Source organism: Nelumbo nucifera, chromosome 7 (genome assembly GCF_055504915.1).
Source record: "Nelumbo nucifera cultivar China Antique chromosome 7, China Antique-T2T, whole genome shotgun sequence".
Classification (NCBI taxonomy): Eukaryota; Viridiplantae; Streptophyta; class Magnoliopsida; order Proteales; family Nelumbonaceae; genus Nelumbo; species Nelumbo nucifera.
Genome location: NC_142655.1, coordinates 17,633,593 through 17,639,717, shown reverse-complemented (window position 1 = coordinate 17,639,717; position 6,125 = coordinate 17,633,593). Strand labels below are relative to the sequence as shown.

Genomic DNA, 6,125 nt, shown 5'->3' with positions numbered 1-6,125 from the left:
ACAGAACCCATGTCTAATATCCCAAGACCTACTTCTCGTTACAGTGAAAATTGATCAAACTCAGACCCTAAATGCTTGATCATATTCAGTTTCTATTATTACTCAAATCCCTGCTCAGCAGCTATGCAAGACAAAAACTCAAATTTCCAATCTCCATGTTTAAATAAACAAAGCACATGTCTAGAAACTGAGAAAATTCCAACTGAAGCCAAAGAAAAGTCCTCCTTTCTGTCTTTCTGAAATCTCATTTTCTCAAATAATCAAAACAACCACTTTTCTAGAACCCAGCTCAAAGAATACATTCCCAATCAAGAGGAGGCTAAAGATCTCAACTGAGTTCCAAGCAAATTATCCATCGCGAATTCTTCTTCATAAATCACCAAAAGACCCGTGTCAAAGACTTCCACTTGATAAAACCTTCCTTTCCGAGAAGAAAATGAATAAGAAATAACTGTTAAGCGTAAAAAAAATGTCAAGAAACAGGAACAGAAACAGAGTTCCTGGTCAGCTTAAACTACAATTTTTATTCATGGGTGTAGTCGTCGTTCTTCACGTCCCTTCTATGTAAGCGTCTGGCGGTCTGAACTTGACTCAACGGAAGAGATAGTTTGGCTTTGCGTTTGCTTCTTTTGTTAAACCATGTCATGTGAAAAGGATAACAGAGGAACTGAAATACAAAATTTGTTTTAGAAAACGACCCAGAACGGAGCCGTTCTGGCCACCGGTTTCTGGGTCTACAGTTCAATTATTTGTAGGTGCTCGGCCTCCCTCTCTATAGTTGTTGCAGATTTGTAGATTTGCAGATTGCAGATAGTTAATAAAGAAAATCAAATGACATTTGAAGGGCATTTGTGCCTTTACCTATGACACTTAACGGCTGATTAAGTATTAGATTGTCCTATTTTGAAAGTTCGATACTAAATTGGCACTCTCGGCCTAAAGTACAAGGTGTTTATAGAAAATTTTCCCATATTTTAATGGCAATGATAATTTTCCGAGACAGTAATGATAGCATTAAATTAGAGAATAGTCAAACAGGAAGGGTATACTTGGTCAATTAACTAAACCATAAAGATGCTTTAAGACATGTACCCAAAAAGAAACCTCCCAAATAGCAGCTCCCATCTCCTAGCCTCAGACACTTCTCACATCACTGCCCATAGGCCATTAGGTGTGCATTGCAAAAATATATAAAACCCAAATATACCATAATTCAGCCTTAGAAATAAGAAGACTTTTTGGTGAAATTTCTTTTAATAATTTTTCCAAAGTGGTTCAATAAAAACAACTCAAGAAACAAAGCTTCAACCCTTTCAAACAGGCCCCAAAACCAACCGAAAGAGCTTTTTGCAATTCCTACAGATGATATCTAACTTGCCTTTAGGCTATGTTTCGCTTTGAAGGAAAATGTAGGGAAAGACAGGGAAACCTATACAAGGTTTGTAAATATTTTCCTACCTTTTCCTTTCTTTCTCTGCATTTTCCTTCAAACCCAACATAATAATCACTTCACTTAATCCTAATCAGAAAGATTAAAACCTTAATAACATTATTTTATGTTTTTTGAAAATTTTACTCTTCATCTCCTCTATGATGTTTGCCGCGCAAGAAAGATTTATCATAAGTCATAACTCATAATAAACTATAGTCATTTCTAACACTTGTTTTTTTGAATTTGTACTAAAGGAACAAAAAAAGAAAATAACGTCAATAAACAAATACTAATGAAACATAGGATTAATATATGTAGTGAAAGTTGAGTTGAGATCTAAAATTGAGAAATTCTATGAGGTTTGAAAAGATAGAAAGACCGACCCAAAATTGACTTTGAGTTAGATTGGGTTGAGTTAGGGTCGAAAGAATTTAGTTAGGATTGGATTGAAAGTCGATTTGGATTAGAGATAAGGTTTAAAACTTAAGGTTGATGTGGGGTTGGCCTCAATTGGACCTAACCCGGCCCGACTTGCAGCCCTACTAGTAGCCCCAAGTCCTTGATCTTTATGAAATTGCAAGTCTGCATAAAAAAATTATTTATCAACAAAAGTATGCATAAAAAATGTTGGTTTCAGAAACAGAAAGCACATTTTCCCCTTAATTAATTTTTTATAACGTGCATCACAAGAATTTAAGGTCCAACCGCCACCTAGATTTCACATTCCCAGGACCAGTTTAGGATTCCAATGATCTTTATCCTCTAAATAAATTACCTTTATGCATTAATTATGAACTTCAAAGCCCAATTAGCTAAATTTCAGCACAGAAGCATTCAGAGTACCACTTAATTTGAAAACGGGCATCCAATGTTCTTGTAAAATATTGCTGGCCCGGCTAGTGTAGCACTCGGTTCTTTTTCCCCTGATAGAAGGATCCTTGTTTATTATTATGTATCAGAAGTCTTGGTATACAATCAATACACTAATTTATTAATTTATGGAGTGTTCTCCAACGGAAATTGTTTTTCTGGTGCAAGTTTCAAAAACAAGACAACCAGCTGGCTTGAAAATAAATCAGTTCTTAAAAACATAAAAATATTGTTCTTACATCTTTTTTTTTCAAACTGAAACAAAAATCATGTTCTTCAATTTCTACAGTTTAAAAGAAATGTTTTCATCTATCATACGTAAATTATATAATTTCTATAATTGTAGAATGCCCCCTATTTTTCTGATTCTGAGAACTGAATACTTAGAAAAAGAATTGGATTCTTATTTCTCCCTCATTAAGGACCCTTGAAGGTATTAAAGTAATACCACTACGTTCCATGATCTTGGCGTTGAATGTGAGTGGAGATAAGAGAGATCTCTCACTATCTCAGTCTCTCTAGCCTGCCGTCCTCTAATCTGCATCTCTCTCACTCTCTCTCTTTAGATCTCATGGATCATGGGATGGGTGATAGTGGAACAGACACAGAAGTTTCGCCTCCACAAATATCAAGCGATGTGTCAAGTGTGGCCATGCCTTCTCAGAAGTCTATGATGCACGGGAGTTTTTTCTGGGGCAAGGATGTGGAGATTCTCTTCTCTGGGTGGCCTCAAGGCGAGCTTGGCATGTACATCTTGGCTCTCTTCTCAGTTTTCCTCCTCGCAGTGGCTGTGGAGATGTTATCTGTTTGGAGCGTCAAGTCTGCAGGGATGAAGGCAGCTGGGACGATAGCCAGAGTGACTCATACTGGGCTGTACCTTCTTCGCATGGGTCTCTCTTACTTGATCATGCTCTCTGTCATGTCCTTCAATGGAGAAGTCTTCCTCGTCGCTGTTGCTGGTCATGCTGTTGGGTTCTTTCTTTTCAGAAGTCTGGTCGCCCACCAACCCCAAACTCGTCTCAATGACAAGCCAATCACTACACTACCAATCTCAGTCGTGTAGAAGCCTAGCTAGTTTTTCAGTTGTTACTTACTAATAATTAATTAATGACCCTTTATTGTACCCATTAGTCCTACTTAATTCTAGGACCTTTTCCTTTCTTATGAATTCTTGGTGTTTTCTTTTTTTTTTTTTCTTATTTTTAAGGACCCTAATGTCAACTCCCTCAAAATAAGATTTTCAAGAAATAGAGGACGGGAAGACCAAGTGACAATTCTATAACAGTTGAGAGCATGTTAAGTGAGATGTGAGTTATTCTGTCACAATGAGTGAAATTGACTTAGAAATCAGACCATACACTGGTATTTCTAATTTAACACGGTGTTTCAGATGAGGTCGCCAACACTCAACCGAAGATCAGAAACAGACTTTGCATCAAACCGAGATCAAGAGCCATAAGTAAGCCAACATTGTAAGGATTCAAGTCGGATACCTGATTTGAAGAGTTCGCACTACATCAGGCCCAGGCTGTTGGGTCAAGCCCATTCAAATTTTAACAATTTCCAATTCGAATATGCCCAAATTGCACCCCCTACAGCCTGATCTTGGGTCAGGCTTGAGCTTAACTTTTGTCAAAATTTAAATGGACCTAACCTGAAACCTGATAGTTAGATTTTTCTTAAAACTAGGAACAACCATCCCTCATTAGCTGGTTTGTCCCAGCGGAGACGCGGATTTGATACCTGCAACCATTGACTTTGGAGAGGAGGGGTTATTAGTGTGGTGCTGTATTATTCAAATTGCCCCTATTGGGGATTGAAAGAACAACCATCCCTCAACAAAATCCTTGTTGGGATCAAAATAGTATAAGAGGACAAATTATAAGAGATTGACCTTGGAATATACAAGTAGCAGTGGCATATATCTCTTGCCTCTAACAATACTTATAAGCTTGCCTTCAATTAATTAAAAATAACCTTGGGTGGTTACCAGAAAAAAAAGACATGGGTACCTTGACCGTGGAATTGCATAATTGAATATTTAGATTGGCTGAAGGAAGGAGTGATTATTAGGGATATCAATAAGTTAAGTTTAATGTCGATGACCCAATAAAGGGGCATGCTCTACATTTGAACTTGACTTATTGAATATTTAGATTGGCATTTCTCCATTTGAAGAGACGTGGATTCAAATTCATAAAGGGACATCGGACATGCTCTCCACATGGTTAAAGTCCGATTGGGAGGGTTTCTGCATTGATTGAGCTTTATTAACCATTTTGGAGAAATTATACTTGAGATAGTTGAAAAGTCGATTTTGGAGTTCATGTAGGCCTATTTTTGGCTTTCTGGTTTTATACCAAACGTGACCTGAGATGATCTGAGATCGGCTTCTATCAGGGAAAACTTATGCCCTTACCATTCTAATAGCCTTTTACAACCTTGCATTAAAATATCTCCCCATAAAATAAAGCATACAAGTATGAAGATATTCTCAATGCAAGACAATAAAGACTGCTCGAATGGGCTTTGCCCTGACTAAAGCCGTGACCCATGGCATTTCGGTTCAGGCTTCTCAGCTCACGTAACATCAAAAGCCACTGCATAAAAGTCCTTTCAAATTGAGAACTAAATAGTAGTGGGTCCGTGTAGGATCCCACTAATTGGGTCAAGTGTTTAGTACCCCACCTGTAGGGCCAAAGCTGCATCACATGTATCCAACAATAAGGGAAAAGTACGGATGGGCCCGATTCAGATTCCTGAAACCCAACCCACCCCTAGAAGTAGAAGATTTCGAAAGCCCAAATAACTTTGGTAGAAACATTTGATGGGCATGTTCCACATGTAAGGCAACTTGTCTATGCTAATGACATGGAAAATGACTTAAATAGCCTCCCCTAAATCCTAATGTTTTCTAGTTAAGGGATCCTTTTAGGGGATGTTTGAAACTGTGGCCGTTTTTCAAAAAAATGGTGCCATGTCCGATTCACATAGGCATTTCAACAAATGCCCATATATCTCATTATTTGGTTCAGTCAATTATTAAAAAATTGGGCATGCCTCGAAAATCTGCATCGGTGAACCGTTTGCCCCCAACGGTTGACTGATGTGTATCCTATGTGGTGCTTACCTGTCAATACATACATGAAAAACAGTGATGAAAATCACCTTACCAAACAACATAGTGTTGCTCACTACCTACGTAGCAGAGGCATTTTTTTGTGAAAAACGGGTCTTAGAAGCATGGACATTTTTTCTTGAAAATCAGTCCCAAAAAGTTCCCACGCTTCCAAACACCATGTTAATCTATTCAAAGTCTTGAGCTTCACCAAGACTACATCAAAGGGAGTGAAAATCAAAGCCCTATTTTTTTCTCCCCTCTTTTTCTATTACGTTAGAAAAATCAAAGGTACATAATTTTACACCTTCTTAGTATATATTTGGCATCGATGCTACAGATGCTGAGAAAACGGTGTTGCTGCTGATGTGTGGGTTAGAAGTAGAAAACTGTGCCTTTTTTTTTTGTTTGGAAATGTTGCTGCCAGGTAGGACGTTTCTTGGAGCAACAGCAATGCTTTCTGTTTGGTACCAATGCTCCAAGAAACGTTTTCAGCACCGGTACCCATTATCTAGTGCCACGTCATTACCACCTCACATCCATGTTGGCAGTAACAAAATACAGCTCCAAGAAATGCCAAATTTGACATTGCTCCAAGTCATGCCTTCCCAATTTCTAAGGTATGGCTTGGAGTACCATTTTTTATGAAAAAACGGTTCAAAAAAATGCTCGTTTTTTATGAAAAAACACCTTCATCTGATGTTT

The 6,125-nt window shown here is 37.9% G+C and overlaps 1 pseudogene; it reads left to right on the top strand.

The window, feature by feature from the left end:
* The first annotated feature begins 2,773 nt into the window (after window positions 1–2,773).
* Window positions 2,774–3,365, top strand: LOC104607859 (copper transporter 6 pseudogene; annotated as a pseudogene).
* The last annotated feature ends 2,760 nt before the right edge of the window (window positions 3,366–6,125 follow it).